This window comes from Pseudophryne corroboree, chromosome 8, assembly GCF_028390025.1.
Source record: "Pseudophryne corroboree isolate aPseCor3 chromosome 8, aPseCor3.hap2, whole genome shotgun sequence".
Taxonomy (NCBI): domain Eukaryota; kingdom Metazoa; phylum Chordata; class Amphibia; order Anura; family Myobatrachidae; genus Pseudophryne; species Pseudophryne corroboree.
The window spans coordinates 489880522-489900248 of record NC_086451.1 but is presented as its reverse complement, the minus strand read 5'-3'; the positions used below and the strand labels follow the sequence as shown (position 1 = coordinate 489900248).

The following is a 19727-nucleotide window of genomic DNA, read 5'->3' as shown; positions in this document are numbered from 1 at the left end:
CCCTTCTCGTTCGGGCACAGAGATCTAACTGAGGCTTGGAGGAGGGTCATGGGGGGAGGAGCCAGTGCACACCAGATAGTCCTAAAGCTTTCTTTAGATGTGCCCAGTCTCCTGCGGAGCCGCTATTCCCCATGGTCCTTACGGAGTCCCCAGCATCCACTTAGGACGTTAGAGAAATAAATGATAGCTGGGAGCTGGCTGGGTGTGGCGGGCTGGGGGAACCCTGTGGCCGGGACCCCGATCCTGTATAGACTGTATTATATGAATGATAGCTGGGAGCTGGCTGGGTGTGTGGGTGGGGGGGGGGGGGGGGGGGGCTGGGGGTACCCTGTGGCCGGGACCCCGCTCCTGTATAGACTGTATTATATAAATGATAGCTGGGAGCTGGCTGGGTGCAGGGTGTGGGGGGCTGGGGGAACCCTGTGGCCGGGACCCCGCTCCTGTATAGACTGTATTATATGAATGATAGCTGGGTGCTGGGTGTGGGGGGGCTGGGGGAACCCTGTGGCCGGGACCCCGCTCCTGTAGAGACTGTATTATATAAATGATAGCTGGGAGCTGGCTGGGTGCTGGGTGTGGGGGGCTGGGGGAACCCTGTGGCCGGGACCCCGCTCCTGTATAGACTGTATTATATAAATGATAGCTGGGAGCTGGCTGGGTGTGGGGGGCTGGGGGAACCCTGTGGCCGGGACCCCGCTCCTGTATAGACTGTATTATATAAATGACAGCTGGGAGCTGGCTGGGTGTGGGGGGCTGGGGGAACCCTGTGGCCGGGACCCCGCTCCTGTAGAGACTGTATTATATGAATGATAGCTGGGAGCTGGCTGGGTGCTGGGTGTGGGGGGCTGGGGGAACCCTGTGGCCGGGACCCTGCTCCTGTATAGACTGTATTATATAAATGACAGCTGGGAGCTGGCTGGGTCCTGGGTGTGGGGGGGCTGGGGGAACCCTGTGGCCGGGACCCCGCTCCTGTAGAGACTGTATTATATGAATGATAGCTGGGAGCTGGCTGGGTGCTGGGTGTGGGGGGCTGGGGGAACCCTGTGGCCGGGACCCCGCTCCTGTATAGACTGTATTATATAAATGATAGCTGGGAGCTGGCTGGGTGCTGGGTGTGGGGGGCTGGGAGAACCCTGTGGCCGGGACCCCGCTCCTGTATAGACTGTATTATATAAATGATAGCTGGGTGTGGGGGGCTGGGGGAACCCTGTGGCCGGGACCCCGCTCCTGTATAGACTGTATTATATGAATGATAGCTGGGAGCTGGCTGGGTGTGGGGGGGCTGGGGGAACCCTGTGGTCGGGACCCCGCTCCTGTATAGACTGTATTATATAAATGATAGCTGGGAGCTGGCTGGGTGCTGGGTGGGGGGGTCTGGGGGAACCCTGTGGCCGGGACCCCGCTCCTGTATAGACTGTATTATATAAATGATAGCTGGGAGCTGGCTGGGTGCTGGGTGTGGGGGGCTGGGGGAACCCTGTGGCCGGGACCCCGCTCCTGTATAGACTGTATTATATGAATGATAGCTGGGAGCTGGCTGGGTGCTGGGTGTGGGGGGGCTGGGGGAACCCTGTGGCCGGGACCCCGCTCCTGTATAGACTATTATATAAATGATAGCTGGGAGCTGGCTGGGTGCTGGGTGTGGCGGGGCTGGGGGTACCCTGTGGCCGGGACCCCGCTCCTGTATAGACTATTATATAAATGATAGCTGGGAGCTGGCTGGGTGCTGGGTGTGGGGGGGCTGGGGGAACCCTGTGGCCGGGACCCCGCTCCTGTATAGACTGTATTATATAAATGATAGCTGGGAGCTGGCTGGGTGTGGGGGGCTGGGGGAACCCTGTGGCCGGGACCCCGCTCCTGTATAGACTGTATTATATAAATGATAGCTGGGAGCTGGCTGGGTGTGGGGGGCTGGGGGAACCCTGTGGCAGGGACACCGCTCCTGTATAGACTATTATATGAATGATAGCTGGGAGCTGGCTGGGTGCTGGGTGTGGGGGGCTGGGGGAACCCTGTGGCCGGGACCCCGCTCCTGTATAGACTGTATTATATAAATGATAGCTGGGAGCTGGCTGGGTGCTGGGTGTGGGGGATAGGGGGAACCCTGTGGCCGGGACCCCGCTCCTGTATAGACTGTATTATATAAATGATAGCTGGGAGCTGGCTGGGTGCTGGGTGTGGGGGGCTGGGGGAACCCTGTGGCCGGGACCCCGCTCCTGTATAGACTGTATTATATAAATGATAGCTGAGAGCTGGCTGGGTGCTGGGTGTGGGGGGCTGGGGGAACCCTGTGGTCGGGACCCCGCTCCTGTATAGACTGTATTATATAAATGATAGCTGGGAGCTGGCTGGGTGCTGGGTGTGGGGGATAGGGGGAACCCTGTGGCCGGGACCCCGCTCCTGTATAGACTGTATTATATAAATGATAGCTGGGAGCTGGCTGGGTGCTGGGTGTGGGGGGCTGGGGGAACCCTGTGGCCCGGACCCCGCTCCTGTATAGACTGTATTATATAAATGATAGCTGGGAGCTGGCTGGGTGCTGGGGGGCTGGGGGTACCCTGTGGCCGGGACCCCGCTCCTGTATAGACTGTATTATATAAATGATAGCTGGGAGATGGCTGGGTGTGGGGGGCTGGGGGAACCCTGTGGCCGGGACCCCGCTCCTGTATAGACTGTATTATATGAATGATAGCTGGGAGCTGGCTGGGTGCTGGGTGTGGGGGAGGCTGGGGGAACCCTGTGGCCGGGACCCCGCTCCTGTATAGACTATTATATAAATGATAGCTGGGAGCTGGCTGGGTGCTGGGTGTGGCGGGGCAGGGGGTACCCTGTGGCCGGGACCCCGCTCCTGTATAGACTATTATATAAATGATAGCTGGGAGCTGGCTGGGTGCTGGGTGGGGGGGGCTGGGGGTACCCTGTGGCCGGTACCCCGCTCATGTATAGACTGTATTATATAAATGATAGCTGGGAGCTGGCTGGGTGCTGGGTGTGGGGGAGGCTGGGGGAACCCTGTGGCCGGGACCCCGCTCCTGTATAGACTATTATATAAATGATAGCTGGGAGCTGGCTGGGTGCTGGGTGTGGCGGGGCTGGGGGTACCCTGTGGCCGGGACCCCGCTCCTGTATAGACTATTATATAAATGATAGCTGGGAGCTGGCTGGGTGCTGGGTGTGGGGGGCTGGGGGAACCCTGTGGCCGGGACCCCGCTCCTGTATAGACTGTATTATATAAATGATAGCTGGGAGCTGGCTGGGTGCTGGGTGTGGGGGGCTGGGGGAACCCTGTGGCCGGGACACCGCTCCTGTATAGACTGTATTATATGAATGATAGCTGGGAGCTGGCTGGGTGCTGGGTGTGGGGGGCTGGGGGAACCCTGTGGCCGGGACCCCGCTCCTGTATAGACTGTATTATATGAATGATAGCTGGGAGCTGGCTGGGTGCTGGGTGTGGGGGGCTGGGGGAACCCTGTGGCCGGGACCCCGCTCCTGTATAGACTGTATTATATAAATGATAGCTGGGAGCTGGCTGGGTGTGGGGGGCTGGGGGAACCCTGTGGCCGGGACCCCGCTCCTGTATAGACTGTATTATATGAATGATAGCTGGGAGCTGGCTGGGTGCTGGGTGTGGGGGGCTGGGGGAACCCTGTAGCCGGGACCCCGCTCCTGTATAGACTGTATTATATGAATGATAGCTGGGAGCTGGCTGGGTGCTGGGTGTGGGGGGGCTGGGGGTACCCTGTGGCCGGGACCCCGCTCCTGCATAGACTGTATTATATAAATGATAGCTGGGAGCTGGCTGGGTGTGGGGGGCTGGGGGAACCCTGTGGCCGGGACCCCGCTCCTGTATAGACTGTATTATATAAATGATAGCTGGGAGCTGGCTGGGTGTGGGGGGCTGGGGGAACCCTGTGGCCGGGACCCCGCTCCTGTATAGACTGTATTATATGAATGATAGCTGGGAGCTCGCTGGGTGTGTGGGGGGGGGGGGGGGGGGGGGGGGGGGAGGCTGGGGGAACCCTGTGGCCTGTGGCCGGGACCCCGCTCCTGTATAGACTGCATTATATGAATGATAGCTGGGAGCTGGCTGGGTGCTGGGTGTGGGGGGGGGGGGGGAGGCTGGGGGAAACCCTGTGGCCGGGACCCCGCTCCTGTATAGACTGTATTCTATAAATGACAGCTGGAAGCTGGCTGGGTGCTGGGTGTGGGGGGCTGGGGGAACCCTGTGGCCCGGACCCCGCTCCTGTATAGACTGTATTATATTAATGATAGCTGGGAGTTGGCTGGGTGTGGGGGGCTGGGGGAAACCTGTGGCCGGGACCCCGCTCCTGTATAGACTGTATTATATAAATGATAGCTGGGTGTGGGGGGGCTGGGGGAACCCTGTGGCCCGGACCCCGCTCCTGTATAGACTGTATTATATTAATGATAGCTGGGAGCTGGCTGGGTGTGGGGGGCTGGGGGTACCCTGTGGCCGGGACCCCGCTCCTGTATAGACTGTATTATATGAATGATAGCTGGGAGCTGGCTGGGTGCTGGGTGTGGGGGGGCTGGGGGTACCCTGTGGCCGGGACCCCGCTCCTGTATAGACTGTATTATATGAATGATAGCTGGGAGCTGGCTGGGTGTGGGGGGCTGGGGGTACCCTGTGGCCGGGACCCCGCTCCTGTATAGACTGTATTATATAAATGATAGCTGGGAGCTGGCTGGGTGCTGGGTGTGGGGGGGCTGGGGGAACCCTGTGGCCGGGACCCCGCTCCTGTATAGACTATTATATAAATGACAGCTGGGAGCTGGCTGGGTGTGGGGGGCTGGGGGAACCCTGTGGCCGGGACCCCGCTCCTGTATAGACTGTATTATATGAATGATAGCTGGCTGGGTGTGGGGGGGCTGGGGGAACCTGGTTGCTGGAGGTGTGGGGGGAACTTGGTTGCTGGGTGCGGGGTTGCAGGGGGACCCTGGTTGCTGGGTGTGGGGGGCTGGGGGGAACCTGGTTGCTGGGGGTGTGGGGGGAACTTGGTTGCTGTGTGTGGGGTTGCAGGGGTATCCTGGGTGTGGGGTTGCAGGGGTACCCTGGGCGTGGGGGGCAGCTGGTTACTGGGTGTGGGGTTGCAGGGGGACTCTGGTTGCTGGGGGTGTGGGGGGAACCTGTGTGTGGGAGGGAACCTGGTTGCTGGGTTGCAGGGGGACCCTGGGTGTGGGGGGAAGCTGGGTGTGGGGGGCAGCTGGGTGTGGGGTTGCAGGGGGACTCTGGTTGCTGGGGGTGTGGGAGGGAACCTGGTTGCTGGTTGTGGGGTTGCAGGGGGAACCTGGTTGCTGGGTGTGGGGGAACCCTGTGGCCTCCCCCCTCTCCTGTACACCTCAGGACACTCCTCTACAGCTGATGACGTCACTGCTCTCCCATTATACCCGGATCACACACAGGGTAATCACATTACCACTGACCTGCGTCTCCTCCGCTCAGCCCGTCACCCGGCTCTCTCACACACTCACAGCGCCGCCATCTTCGTGCAGGCGGAAGTACCGCCCCCTACTTCCGCCAATGCTGGCCGGAGGACGCCATCTTGGAAGTTCCTGCGTGACGCTGGAGCTACGGCCCATCCCCCGGTTCTGTCACCGCGCAGGCGCCGCCATGGTGCCGGGTACACTGGGGGCGGGGCGGTGTTACTGTGTGGCGCCACACGGGATCCGCAGCGCCCAGTACACGACCGCCAGTACAGAGCCGTCACAGGGTGTATGGAGTATAAGATAGGGTGCGTACACACCCGCGGGCGTGCCTACATATATCCTCTGTACACATGTGCCGACATATATATTCTGTACACACGTGCCGACATATATCCTCTGTACACATGTGCCGACATATATATTCTGTACACACGTGCCGACATATATCCTCTGTACACACGTGCCGACAAACTGTGGGCCTGCGCTATACCCTCTGTATATGTGCTGACATATCCTCTGTACACACGTGCCGACATATATCCTCTGTATACACGTGCCGACATATAGCCTCTGTATACACGTGCCGACAGGCTGGAGGCGTGCGATATACGCGTCCAGGTGTGCTGTGTTATTCCTCACACAATGGCAGGGAAGGGAACATCTTCAGAGGCTTCTCAGAAGCTGCACACATGTAGAAAGTGGAATGCAGAATTTGCACACGGACAATCAGAGATGCCCCTACTTTGTGCCGCGTGGGAGCAAATCCCCCCCTGAGATCCTGTTTCCTTAGAACAGGATTCTAGTCCGGTGTGGTTAGCACAGTGAGCTGGTGGTAATGTCTGATCTCCCGGCAGATCACAGAGTCCAGCGCCAACACAAGTACCCGGGCCAGCTTGGGCACAGGCCTTAGCCAAGTCAGTCAATAGTCTAAGGCAATGTGTCCTTCTAAGACCTCGCTTACAGCAAATACGAGAGATTTTTGCCCACGGTTTTACAATCTGGTGACTCAGACACAGAGGACATGCCCTTATTGGAAGAGGAGGACGTTGGTCAGGAATCTGATAGCGACCAAGCGCCAGAAGATGCAGACGTAGCTGCAGAGGACCTGGAGGCACTCATTTTAGCAGTACTGTACGTCAGGTTTTGCAGATTACTGATTCGGACTAGAGTACAGCTCAACCTCTTTTCTTTAGCAAAAAAACATAAGTCTGCTATTACATTCCCGATTTCCCCTGAACTAGCTGATCATTTCGCTTTAGCATGGAAACACCCTGGGAAGAAGTTTCAGGTTTCACGCAGTTTTCTTGCTTCTTATCCCTTTCCAGCAGATAATAGGGTGAAGTGATAGATTCCTCCGTTGGTGGCTCTTTCACTTTCCTGTCTGGCTAAGAAGACCATTCTACCGGTTAAGGGGGCCACGGCTCTAAAGGAACCAGCAGACCATCACCTAGAAACCACCCTAAAGTAGATATATACTGCAGCGGGTGTGCTTATTCGCTCTACACTGGTTGGCTCTTGGGTAAATAAAGCTGTTGAAGAACAATTGTCTTCAGGTTTACAATCTGGCGTACCCACAGAGGAACTGGTTATTTTAGCGGAACACATCTATGAATCTGCTATTTATTTACGGGAAACCGCTAGAGATGCAAGTACCGTTGGATTGAAAATTTCTACGTTAGCCATGTTGGCTCGCAGAGCGCTGTGGCTCCGTCAATGGCAAGCAGACGCGGAGTCCAAGAATGTGGTGGAGGCCATTCATTTTTCAGGTGCGTTTTTGTTCCGTCCAGAGCTGAACAAACTGATTTCTAAGGCTGCTGGAGGCAAGTCTACTTATCTTCCATCAGCCACTCCTGCTCCTCCCAAAACATATTCAGGTCCATCCTTCCAGCCCTTTCGAGTTCCTACCAAATTCAGACGTAGGATGAGAGGAGGAGCTTCCAGCTTCAGAGGTAATAGAGGACAACGTTGTACCATTACGGCAACCTCTTCACACCAGGAAACCAAGCCCGCTACGAAGCCCAGTGCATGATGGGCTTCCCTCCCTCCTGGGGGATCCCAGGGTGGGAGCTTATTTACGAGAATTCAGGGACGTCTGGAGGAGTTCACATTTTTTCACAACAGGTTTGCCAGTTTCCGTAGAACGATGACAGGTGCTATAAGAGGCAATACAAAAAATACTGTCAACAGGTGTTATTCTGTCGGTACCGTGCCATCAGCAAAGGCAGAAGTTTTCTCCAGTCTGTTTGTGGTTCCGAAGCCGGACGGTTCCATCAGGCCTATCCTGAACTTGAATTCACGGTATCCATCGACATCAAGGATGCCTACTTTCACATTCCTATCTGGTCCCCTCACCAGGAATATCTGCAGTTTGCAGTTGAAAACGCGTATTGATCTGTATGGCGCCCAAGATGGCTGCCTCACATTTTGTATGCTCCTGATCATCTCCATAAAACAGCTTAAATTCACCACAACTGACCTATGAATCATCATAAATGTGGCATACTGGAATGTTAGGAGACAAGAGATATTGGAAAGTTTCAAAAGCCATTTAATTCTTATCAGTGAGTGGGGGAGTTTTATGGCCCCAACCAGTTACTTGCAGACCCTGTGACATGTAAGAGGTTAGGACAGGAAGTGTAGGGGGTTTTAGTAGAAGGAACAAAGCAGAGGCGAGAGTTCAGTGATGAGCTGAGGACTGAGATGGAGGGCACAGGCTAGTGTCCAGGAGAAACGCAGTCTGGGGACTGTGGAACAAGCATCTATAACTCCACAGTCCCTGGCATTATGGAGCAGCATGTAGGTGCTGCTAGGAAGAGCAAGAGATATCCAGATTTGCAGTGTGAGAGAAATTACAGCATGAGCAATCAGTGGAAGAAACAAAGGGGATCCTCACCTTAAAGGGTACCCAAGAAGCAGGACGGGAGGTGAGTCTGCGGGAGAGGACGAGCTGGGTGAGTGATAGGAAATCACGTTTGGCGGAAGGCCCCCAGTAACGTGTCCATGAGAGATCCCGTTTAGATAGAGCCCCTAGAGAATGGGGGAGAGCACACTGAAACGAATCTCAGTTTGCGGACGCCGCACTACTGATTCCCAGAGACTGCGCTGGTATGTACTGTACTGTAATGCTGCCACATCACTGTAAATGCTGTTATTGCCAGTGAAGCAAATGAAAGGAGATGTAACCTGATGTAATCCATATGAATATTATGCTGGAGAGAAGAAAAAGAAGTTAAATGTTACTGTCGTGATAACCCTGTCTGAACTGTGAATAAACTGCTTGCTTATGTGATGAGACGGCCTGGCGTGACAATGCTTTTTAAAATCACTGATGGACCTGGCCCTCCCCGGCTATCACAACAATATCCAAGGATTTACCTTGAACTTGTACTACTCTACGCGGACATTTCATCAAAACCAACGGATTGCATTCCTGCGCTGAGATACACACTGGATTGAATCCTGGACTGAATCCTCTGCATATCTCCACTGAGAAATCCTTCAGTTTAGCAGCTGCTGTACTCTGCATTGGACATTACCCAGATAAGGTACTGTGAATTACAACCTATCTTTGGCTACTTCCAGCCCCTCGCTTAGACATCATCCACCTCTGTTCTCTGAGCAACAAATAACTGACTTATTGCATTAATCTACTAATATCAGTATATCAGGCTCTGAATTGCTGAAGGCTCACTGTTTAAAATCAGGATCCATTTCCAGGACACGTTATCACTACCCCCACAAAAAAATCTACTTCAAAGGCCTCTCACACTGAGACTTTTCACACCTACACAGTAGGATTTGGCTTCTAACATCTTTCCAAAAGACTACCTATCCTAGGATAATTGACTAAATCAGCAGTTATTTTATTTATTACTTGCTTCAAATATACACAATAGGTTATAGCAATAACTTTGTTCATAATCCCATTATAATTTTGGATCACATACCGATTTGGGGGGAAACAAAACACAAAAAGGAAAAAAAAAAACAAGAACACCCCCCCCACCCCCCCACTGCTTTCTCTCCCTCTCTCTTATCATTATATGCAGCTCAAATTTATAGTAATCTGTCATTGATGACCAAATGTATACGTATTGCTCCAGCTTCATTCTTTCACTCCGCCCACCACGTTCTGCAGTTTCTATCACACCATCACAGGCTTCTGTTCTCCAATCCCTTGGCATTTTAAAAAGAAAACACAGGCGCATTCGTGGGAAGCGAGCAGGCCGGAAATGTATTTCCCCCGGTATCCATCTAAGTCCTTTGCCTACCTGCTCACCCCCATACTCAAAGAACAATCAAATAGAAGTGATACACAAAAGACGGCCCTGTGTTTGGAAGAACAGAACTGTCAACTCTCACTTTGTGACCCCATACCCAGAGCTCCTGCACTTAACATAAAGAAAACTGAAGGCCCTCTGGTATGCCCAATCAGGTTGTCAGTCCTTTGTAATGCCAGATCTATAAGAAACAAGACTGCAACAATTGCTGACCTTATTGAATCTGCAGATCTAGCCTGTATTACAGAGACCTGGCTAGATGAAAATGCAGCACCTATATTGGAGGCTGCAGTACCAACAAACTACTCTGTCATCCACAACCCAAGACTGGACCGCAAAGGGTGGCGGGGTGGCTATCTGCTTCAAAAAAGAACTTAAACTTAGGGTCCACCACCCTATTGAAACTACTCGCTCATTTGAGTGCATTGCTGCCCGGAGTTCGACAGGATTAGGTTTCAGAGTACTTCTCATTTACCGGCCCCATGGAGGTGGAAAGATATTTCTACAAGAAATTGCAGACACTGTTGCTGGCCTGGTTCTGGAACATCAAAGATGGCTCATCCTCGGGGATTTCAATGCATGGGTGGATGATGAGCTCTTACGCCTTAGCCAAGACCTCCTGTGCACAATGAATAGTCTGGGCTTCACACAGGTCATTCTCTCTGCCACACATAAAAGTGGTCACACTCTCGACCTTGTCTTTCAGATTGGATTAGAAGTCACTGACCTAAAAATAAACCCAGTCATCTGGTCAGACCACTACTCCCTCTGGTTCTCAGTTGCAACCCCTCAATTAAGATCTCTGCCCGTGGAGTTGACCAGGTATCGTCCAAGGAGGGGTATGACTCCCCAGGCTCTTCCAGCAAATCTGGATCTCTCTGCTATACTGGGTGCCTGTGAAGATCCCTGTTCCTTAGTCCGTTATTATAATAGGGATGTTATGGCTGCAATTGATATTATCGCCCCTGTGCGTTTAAGACCTCGTAAACCACAACGTCAAGCTCCATGGTTCGACAACAGTGTTAGTGAGCTCAAGAAAAGGGGGCGTAGACTGGAAAGACGATGGAGGAAGACTAACCTAGTGGATGACAAAATAAAACTAATAAAGCATAACGAAGAATATCAATCGACAATCACTCGTAAGAAAGCACAGTTCCTGTCAAATGAGATCACAGCAGCAAACAATAGGCCAGCTCAACTTTTCCGCACAGTGAGATGCTTTGCAAGCCATCATGCCTGCAGACTGATGAGACCCTCTCCCAGGCAAGATGCAACGAGTTTGCAAACTTCTTTGCAGATAAAATATCCACCATCCGGGCTGAAATCTCCACAGTGCCATCAAAGGAGTGCCAAACTACAAAGCCTGCCAATATAAGCTACCTGCCTTCATGGACCAGCTTTGATCCAGTGGATGTAAAGGACACTGCTGAAATTGCTCGGATTTTGCGTCCCACCACCTGTGATCTGGACCCAGCCTCAGCCAAGCTTCTAATAGGTTGTATGGATATAATTGGTCCTGTCTTTACAAAAATTGTTCAATGCTCTTTGCAGACAGGCATTTTTCCTGGACCCCTAAAGGAAGCAATTGTTAGACCGCTTCTTAAAAAACCTAATTTAGATCCTGACTGCATGACCAACTACAGACCGGTATCAAACCTTCCTTTCCTAGGAAAGGTTATTGAGAAAGTCGTTGCAAATCAACTGGAAACCCGCCTGACAACCTGTGATATTTATGAACCATTTCAATCAGGATTCAGGAGAAGACATAGCACTGAAACAGCCCTGGTGTGTGTGTTAAATGATCTTCTGATGGCAAAAGACAGAGGTGACTGTTCAATATTAATCCTTCTGGATCTCTCTGCAGCATTTGATACCATGGACCATGGGCTTCTGATTGAGCGACTGATACATTTCTGTGGTCTGGATGGCACAGTCCTAAGCTGGTTCAAATCATTTCTCACAGGCAGGTCACAGAGAGTATCATCTGGATTATACTCATCCCCACCAGTGCCATTGCCATGTGGTGTCCCACAAGGTTCTATACTATCCCCCATGCTTTTTGCAGTATACATGCTCCCATTTGGGCGAAATAATCAGGCGCCATGGCCTGGTCTACCACTGCTATGCAGATGATACACAACTGTACTTGTCCTTTGCTCCGGGCACTGATAACCCAATAGCAACCCTAAATGGCTGTCTAGCTGAACTACAGGAGTTGATGAGCGCCAGTTGGCTGCGACTGAACCCGGATAAAACAGAGGTCCTTATGATACGACCGCAACATCAAAGGACAAGACTGCAGCATAGCCAACCAACTGGACTTACACTCGGGGATTCAGAATTACAGACCAGTGATCGTGTGCAGAATCTTGGCGTTGTCCTGTATGGTGGTGTGGCCGGAGAGCCCCAGCCACGAGGGAAATGGCCGCCGCAGCACTGAAGGGGTTAACCCCTAGTGCCCGGCGCCATTTCAAAAGACAATGGGCGCTTGGCGCCTGATTTAAAAACATATTGTGGGCGCTAGGCGCCGTGTTTTATTAATGTTAAAAAATTTATTTTTAACTGTGCCGTGGTCCCGGACCCCTCCGGAGACCACAGCAGTGAGGACAGCCCCCGGCGCGCTCAGCAGAGTGTGCGCGCCGGGGGAGAGGGCAGCCGCTGACCGCCGGAGTCCGGGAGCTCCGCTCCCGGCAGCGGTCGGTGCAGCCCCGGGCGCACTGGAGTGTGCGCGCCGGGGAGAAGGGAGAGCCACCGCTGGGGGCCGGGAGCTCTGCTCCCGGCGCCTCAGCCCGTCGGAGGTGGCCAGCCGCGGAAGCCGGGACGAACGTCCCGGGCGGCAAGGGTGGTGCACCGCACACGGGGACCGGGCTAGCCGGCTCCCTAGCGGCGTGGGTGCAATTAGGCTGGCGAGCAGGCTGATGAGCGCTGGGGTCCGGGAGCTACGCTCCCGGCGCCTCAGCGCTGCAACAGAGCCAGAGTCACGGCGGCCGGGACAAGTGTCCCGGGCCGCCGGGCTTCAGTACAGGGGGGTACGCCGCTGCGTGCGGCGAGGCCACAAAGCGAGTGCCCCACTGGGGGGACAGGGAGAGCCAGCTCCCTGGACCCCAGTGGCAGGCATTACAGGCAGGCTGGAGGATGGGGGGAAGCCAGCCCCATACCTCCAGCACTGAGAGAGCCCTAGCAGCCAGGCTGCAGGGCTAGGGGAGCCAGCACAGACAGTATTCCACAAACCAGACATTGTTTAAATGTAGAAAGTACAGTGTGTTGTAAGGCACTGCAGTGCCTAGGTATGTGGAGCCTGTGCAGGCTCAGAGTGTATTGAAATGTATAACATGTACAGTGTGATTTAAATGTAATGTATTTAAAGGTAAATTGCACTTACTTGGTTGTGTGTCCCAGGAGGGGGGAATCCATAGCTGTGCAGGCTGATGGATTCTCCCAGACCTTTTCCCCCAAAACGGAATGCTTTCCCATCCAGCCTCACACTTCCAAGGGGCACAGGGAGAGAGAGAAGCAGCTCAGCTATGAAACAAGCTGAGTGGTTTCTTGGAGCTCCATGGAGATCACCCGTAGTGGCCAAGAGACCTGGACCGGGGAGAGCCAGGCTGCCCAGCTCTGGAGCCCAAATCCAGGCTGCAGGCAGTGAGATGGGTCCCGGGCAGGTTTCTGGAGGTCAGATTTAGGAGGGAAAACTTCCCCCAGCCAGACTGAACGGCACCGGGGAGTATCCTGATTCTCCAAGATGGGAGAGTCAAAGGAGACCGACCACTCCCCACTGTCCATAGGGGACAATGTTAGCTGTGCATGAGACCAAGGCATGCACAGCTCATGGGTAAACATTGATTGGTTGTGCACCATAGGGCGGGCTTACCCCCTGTGGTAAGGGGTCTTGGAGAGGGATAAAAGGAGGGCAGTTGGCCCATAGGAGTGTGTATTATTCCATCTTATTCTGCTGAAAACATCTGATTGTATGCTATTACCCCTAGCAATAGGGAGGAGCCTTTTTAAAGGTTATTGAGCAATAAACATCTTTGCCTCAAGAAGACTGCTTCATCTTGTGACCAACAGGGTTAGGCCAAAACTAGCCCCGTCCTCCGGCTGTCCAGGGAAGTACCTAGCGTCTCCAAGCTCCGCCTTCCGCCAGCTACCGGTAGAGGCCTAGCAAGTGGCTAGTGGGGATTTGTCAGCACCACACAGGGGTGGTAAGGCAGTGCGTCCGCACATACAGAGCAGAACCGTGGTTCCAAACGCCACGGCAGGTTAGGAGTTTGGTGGTGGCAGCGAGAACCCGCCCACAGCGCAGTGGGTGGAGTCAGTAACAGGCGGTTACTGACGGTAAGCGGGAATCCCCTATGTGGTCAGGCCTCGTGCGGCTTGACCTTCCATTCTGTGCGCAGCCAACGGGACGCGAAAGCGACGAGTGCTTTCGTACGGTACCGTCCTGTCACAGAAATTGGTGGCATAGTGGTGGGATATTCCCAGGCGGCTTTTCATCACCCGATTGGAGAAGCCGAGTTACTCAGGAGAGGAGTAACTGCAGCGCAGGAGAACGCACAAAATGTCGGAATTCAGCGGAATGTCCAAAGAGGATCTGGAGATCGTATGCCAGGGGAAGGGTGTGGAAATCCCTTTCAACGCGTCCAGGAGCGTCATGCAGGCGGCGCTCAGGAGCTGGGAGGAGTCTCATCGGGTGGAGGTGGAAAACACTGACGGCGTCAGCATCGCAGAGGACGACCCAACAGTGGACCTTCGCACAGAACCGGTGAGAACCACAAGCCCCGCCCTCTCTCCCAGCAGCCATGTTTGCCAGCAATCCCTAGCAGGGCCAGGATCCCAATGTCCCGGGGGGGCAGCCCGGATACCCTAGCAGATCGGCTAGCGGAATTGGGGGAAAGGGCAACGGAGCAAGAACGCATGCTTGTCATTCGGATGTGGCATGCGGAGCGGGCATCACAGGCCGTGGTACCCCGGGAGCCGTTGTCAGCTGTTGTACACAGATCAGGACGAGTTCAGTTTGCCAAGTTTGCAGACAGTGATGGGGACATTGATGGACATTTACGAGTTTTTGAAAGGACTTGCAAACTACACGATCTACCCAAGTCGGAGTGGGTGAGACACCTTGTGCCCACTCTGCATGGAGAGGCCTTGGAGGCCTATCGAGGAGTGGCCACGGAGGACTGTGGGAACTACGACGAAGTCGCGAAGGCCCTCCTCCAGCGATTCTTCATCACTCCCGAGTCTTACAGGAAGAAATTCAGAGACTTGCCTAAGAATCCTAGCAGCACCCATGAGCAGTTCGCCACCCAGCTGCGGCAGTACGTGGTGAAGTGGGTGAAGGATTCGGAAGCCACTACGTGGGACGCACTGATCGACCTGATCTGCAGGGAGCAGTTCTACCGCAGGTGCGCCCAAGAAGTGAAGGAGTGGGTGCTAGATCGGGAGCCACCCAGCTTAAAAATGGCTGCCCAATTAGCCGACAAATATGTGGCAATTCGGCCACGGAGGCAGAAGCGCCCCGCCAGCAGCCAGCTCCAACAGACTGTACCACCAAGGGGACCACCCTCTTCAGCTCATCATCCCCAAAGACAAGCATCTTCCAACCCGGGTGCTCTTGGCCAGCAACCGCACCGCAGCGTCCCTGCAACTGATCAGAGATCATCGGTGCCACGACTGGAGAAGAAGTGCTACGGCTGTGGGAAAATCGGACATCTGAGGATGAACTGTCCTGCATCCCAAGCACCCCAGACTCGTGCCCCAAATCCGAGTGCTGGAGCCCGGATCGCTTGTTTGTCGAGAGGAGATGAGCCTACAGAGACTGTTCCCCCTCCAGTCAGTCCGATGGAGTGTGGCGAGAGACAGGTGCACTCTGCGGAGAGAGTCACCTGCATGGCCAAACAGCCCCTACACAACATGTGGAGGCACCTGCAGCCAGTCCACGTGGGACCCCTGCAGGGAGAAGGCCTAAGAGACTCTGGGGCCTCAATCACTGTGGTGAGCCCCCACCTTATAGATCCTGCTGCAGTATTGCAGGGTCGCACTGCCACGGTCACCCTGGCAGAAGGAACAGAGAAAGCGGTTCCCATGGCAAGAGTCTACCTGGACTGGGGAGCTGGACCAGAGTTGCGAGAAGTTGCCGTCATGGATGGTCTCCCAACTGATGTGGTCCTAGGAAATGATCTGGGTGGTGGGATCGTCACTACGTTTGTTGGCGCCATTCCCCGGAGTCAAGTTCCAAACCCACCGTTGACATCAGCTACTCCAGCACAGCCCAGCCCAGAGGAAAAGACTACAGCTGCTAGACAACTGCCAGCACAGCCAACCACAGCATCAACCAGCCCAGAGGAAAAGATTACAACGGCTAGAACAGTACATCGACTCCGCATGCCTTTTGCCTCTGGTATGCCTACGTCCCCTAGCAACGCAGAGGATGTCGGTTCCAGCTCGTTTGATCCTGTGGGGGTGCCCAATGATGCTCCTGACCCAAGTGGTTTGCCAACTCCGGCGGTGAGTATGAGAAACCACACTGATTTTTCCATGACTGACCCCTACCAGACTGACCCTAGTAGTCCCCACCTAGATCCCCCTGTAGTGTCCCAATTTAGGAGAGATTGAGGGCCACAGGCAGGAGTTTAGGGAGGCTCAACTCTCTGACCCATCCCCGAAAGGCATGAGGCGCCACTCTGGCAGCGGCCTTGACAGGGTTGGGGCAGGAAGTTTGACCTGGCGGGAAGGGTTAAGGTACAGGGTAGACAGGAAAGTGGGAGGGGATAGACCAGATAGGGAATGTGTCCAACTGGTCCCCTCAGGGAACGTTCCTGCGCAACCAGTGTCGGTTGCCAGCGAAACCCCTTTGGACAGTAGCCCGGAGACAGACCATACCCTGAAGTGCCTGACACAGTGCTTACCCTGGTCTGGAATGTCGGATGACGCCCAGACCAACTGTAAGGCTGGTGCCATGCGTTGGCAGCCGGGGCACTCCAGCGGTTGTGTTGTCTCTGGGCCTCTGCCCATAGGAGAACCCTTGCAGCAAGTTGCTGTGGACATAGCAGGTCCCCTGCCTGTGCGCAGTAGATCGGGGAAGACACGCAGCCTCCCTGTAGTGGATGCCACACAGGATCCAGAGGCTGGTGGTCTGGCCACCATCACTGTGGCACAGGTAGCGGACGAGGAGGAAGGAGTAGGCCTAGGTGACAGGGTAGGTTTCCCGAGTCATAGGTCGACAGAGGAGGATGGGAGGGCAGGTCTGACGGTTAGGGCAGACAGTTGCCAGTTAGGTATGACGGAGGTGCAGTGCCTGGGGCACCATGTGGGAGGAGACAGGGGTAGGCCCAAACCAGAGAGGGTGGAGGCAACCAGAGGCTGTCCCCGACCCACATCCCCCAGACAGGTACTGACCTTAGAACCTGTAAGGCCCTACGGACATGTTGTCATTGACTTTAGTCCTGTAGTGAACTCCTTGACAGAGATGGCTAGGAAGGGCATTCCCAAGTCAGTGGACTTTGCACCCGCTTGCGAGTTGGCATTCCAGTCATCGAAGGAGACTCGGGTACCCGCTCCAGTGCTGATGGCGCACATTCTTGACCAGGACTGTGTGTTACGAACTATTGCACCACTGCACGGACTGGGAGCAGTACCGAGCCAGAAAGAGCCATATGGGCAGGAGCACCCTGTGGCCTGTTTGAGCAGGAAACTGCTATTGTGGGAGGTGGGGTATGCCACAGTTGGGACACCGTGGGTGGCACTTGTTTGTAACCGGCCCCCCACCGTGGTGACTTACCACCTACCGGTTAGGTGGCTGCAACCTACCTTGGGGGAATTGGACAGACTTTTGTGGTGGAGCCTTGAACTTGGACTTCAGGTGGACTATTTGAACATTGTGCACCCACGAAGAGAGGCCCACTACACTATGGATGAACTGTCTAGGCCAGAGCCTACACCCCCCAGGTAGCGTCCCCTTCACCCCAACGGACTGCGGGACCAGGACCCAAATCGTTGGGACATGGGACCCTGGTTGACCCGCTTGAATGGGGGGGGAGGAGTGTGGCCGGAGAGCCCCAGCCACGAGGGAAATGGCCGCCGCAGCACTGAAGGGGTTAACCCCTAGTGCCCGGCGCCATTTCAAAAGACAATGGGCGCTTGGCGCCTGATTTAAAAACATATTGTGGGCGCTAGGCGCCGTGTTTTATTAATGTTAAAAAATTTATTTTTAACTGTGCCGTGGTCCCGGACCCCTCCGGAGACCACGGCAGTGAGGACAGCCCCCGGCGCGCTCAGCAGAGTGTGCGCGCAGGGGGAGAGGGCAGCCGCTGACCGCCGGAGTCCGGGAGCTCCGCTCCCGGCAGCGGTCGGTGCAGCCCCGGGCGCACTGGAGTGTGCGCGCCGGGGAGAAGGGAGAGCTCTGCTCCCGGCGCCTCAGCCCGTCGGAGGTGGCCAGCGGTGGCTCTCCCTTCTCCCCGGCGCGCACACTCCAGTGCGCCCGGGGCTGCACCGACCGCTGCCGGGAGCGGTCAGCGGCTGCCCTCTCCCCCTGCGCGCACACTCTGCTGAGCGCGCCGGGGGCTGCCGCGGCTGGCCACCGCCCGGGACGGGCTGCCGCGCGGCAAGGGGGGTGCACCGCACACGGGGACCGGGCTAGCCGGCTCCCTAGCGGCGTGGGTGCAATTAGGCTGGCGAGCAGGCTGATGAGCGCTGGGGTCCGGGAGCTACGCTCCCGGCGTCTCAGCGCTGCAACAGAGCCAGAGTCACGGCGGCCGGGACAAGTGTCACGGCGGCCGGGACAAGTGTCCCGGGCCGCCGGGCTTCAGTACAGGGGGGTGCGCCGCTGCGTGCGGCGGGGCCACAAAGCGAGTGCCCCACTGGGGGGACAGGGAGAGCCAGCTCCCTGGACCCCAGTGGCAGGCATTACAGGCAGGCTGGAGGATGGGGGGAAGCCAGCCCCATACCTCCAGCACTGAGAGAGCCCTAGCAGCCAGGCTGCAGGGCTAGGGGAGCCAGCACAGACAGTATTCCACAAACCAGACATTGTTTAAATGTAGAAAGTACAGTGTGTTGTAAGGCACTGCAGTGCCTAGGTATGTGGAGCCTGTGCAGGCTCAGAGTGTATTGAAATGTATAACATGTACAGTGTGATTTAAATGTAATGTATTTCAAGGTAAATTGCACTTACATGGTTGTGTGTCCCAGGAGGGGGGAATCCATAGCTGTGCAGGCTGATGGATTCTCCCAGACCTTTTTCCCAAAAACGGAATGCTTTCCCATCCAGCCTCACACTTCCAAGGGGCACAGGGAGAGAGAGAAGCAGCTCAGCTATGAAACAAGCTGAGTGGTTTCTTGGAGCTCCATGGAGATCACCCGTAGTGGCCAAGAGACCTGGACCGGGGAGCCAGGCTGCCCAGCTCTGGAGCCCAAATCCAGGCTGCAGGCAGTGAGATGGGTCCCGGGCAGGTTTCTGGAGGTCAGATTTAGGAGGGAAAACTTCCCCCAGCCAGACTGAACGGCACCGGGGAGTATCCTGATTCTCCAAGATGGGAGAGTCAAAGGAGACCGACCACTCCCCACTGTCCATAGGGGACAATGTTAGCTGTGCATGAGACCAAGGCATGCACAGCTCATGGGTAAACATTGATTGGTTGTGCACCACAGGGCGGGCTTACCCCCTGTGGTAAGGGGTCTTGGAGAGGGATAAAAGGAGGGCAGTTGGCCCATAGGAGTGTGTATTATTCCATCTTATTCTGCTGAAAACATCTGATTGTATGCTGTTACCCCTAGCAATAGGGAGGAGCCTTTTTAAAGGTTATTGAGCAATAAACATCTTTGCCTCAAGAAGACTGCTTCATCTTGTGACCAACAGGGTTAGGCCAAACCTAGCCCCGTCCTCCGGCTGTCCAGGGAAGTACCTAGCGTCTCCAAGCTCCGCCTTCCGCCAGCTACCGGTAGAGGCCTAGCAAGTGGCTAGTGGGGATTCGTCAGCACCACACAGGGGTGGTAAGGCAGTGCGTC

At 55.2% G+C, this 19727-nt stretch overlaps 1 protein-coding gene across 1 annotated transcript in view; it reads right to left on the bottom strand.

Moving 5' to 3' along the window:
* The window catches only part of SYMPK (symplekin scaffold protein), an 81442-nt gene extending 75887 nt beyond the window's left edge, over positions 1-5555 (bottom strand). Inside the window, exon 1 of the mRNA XM_063938450.1 lies at positions 5446-5555. The gene's annotated coding sequence lies outside the window, so the exon portion shown is untranslated. The remainder of the gene's footprint in view (positions 1-5445) is intronic.
* Between the last annotated feature and the right edge of the window lie 14172 nt (positions 5556-19727).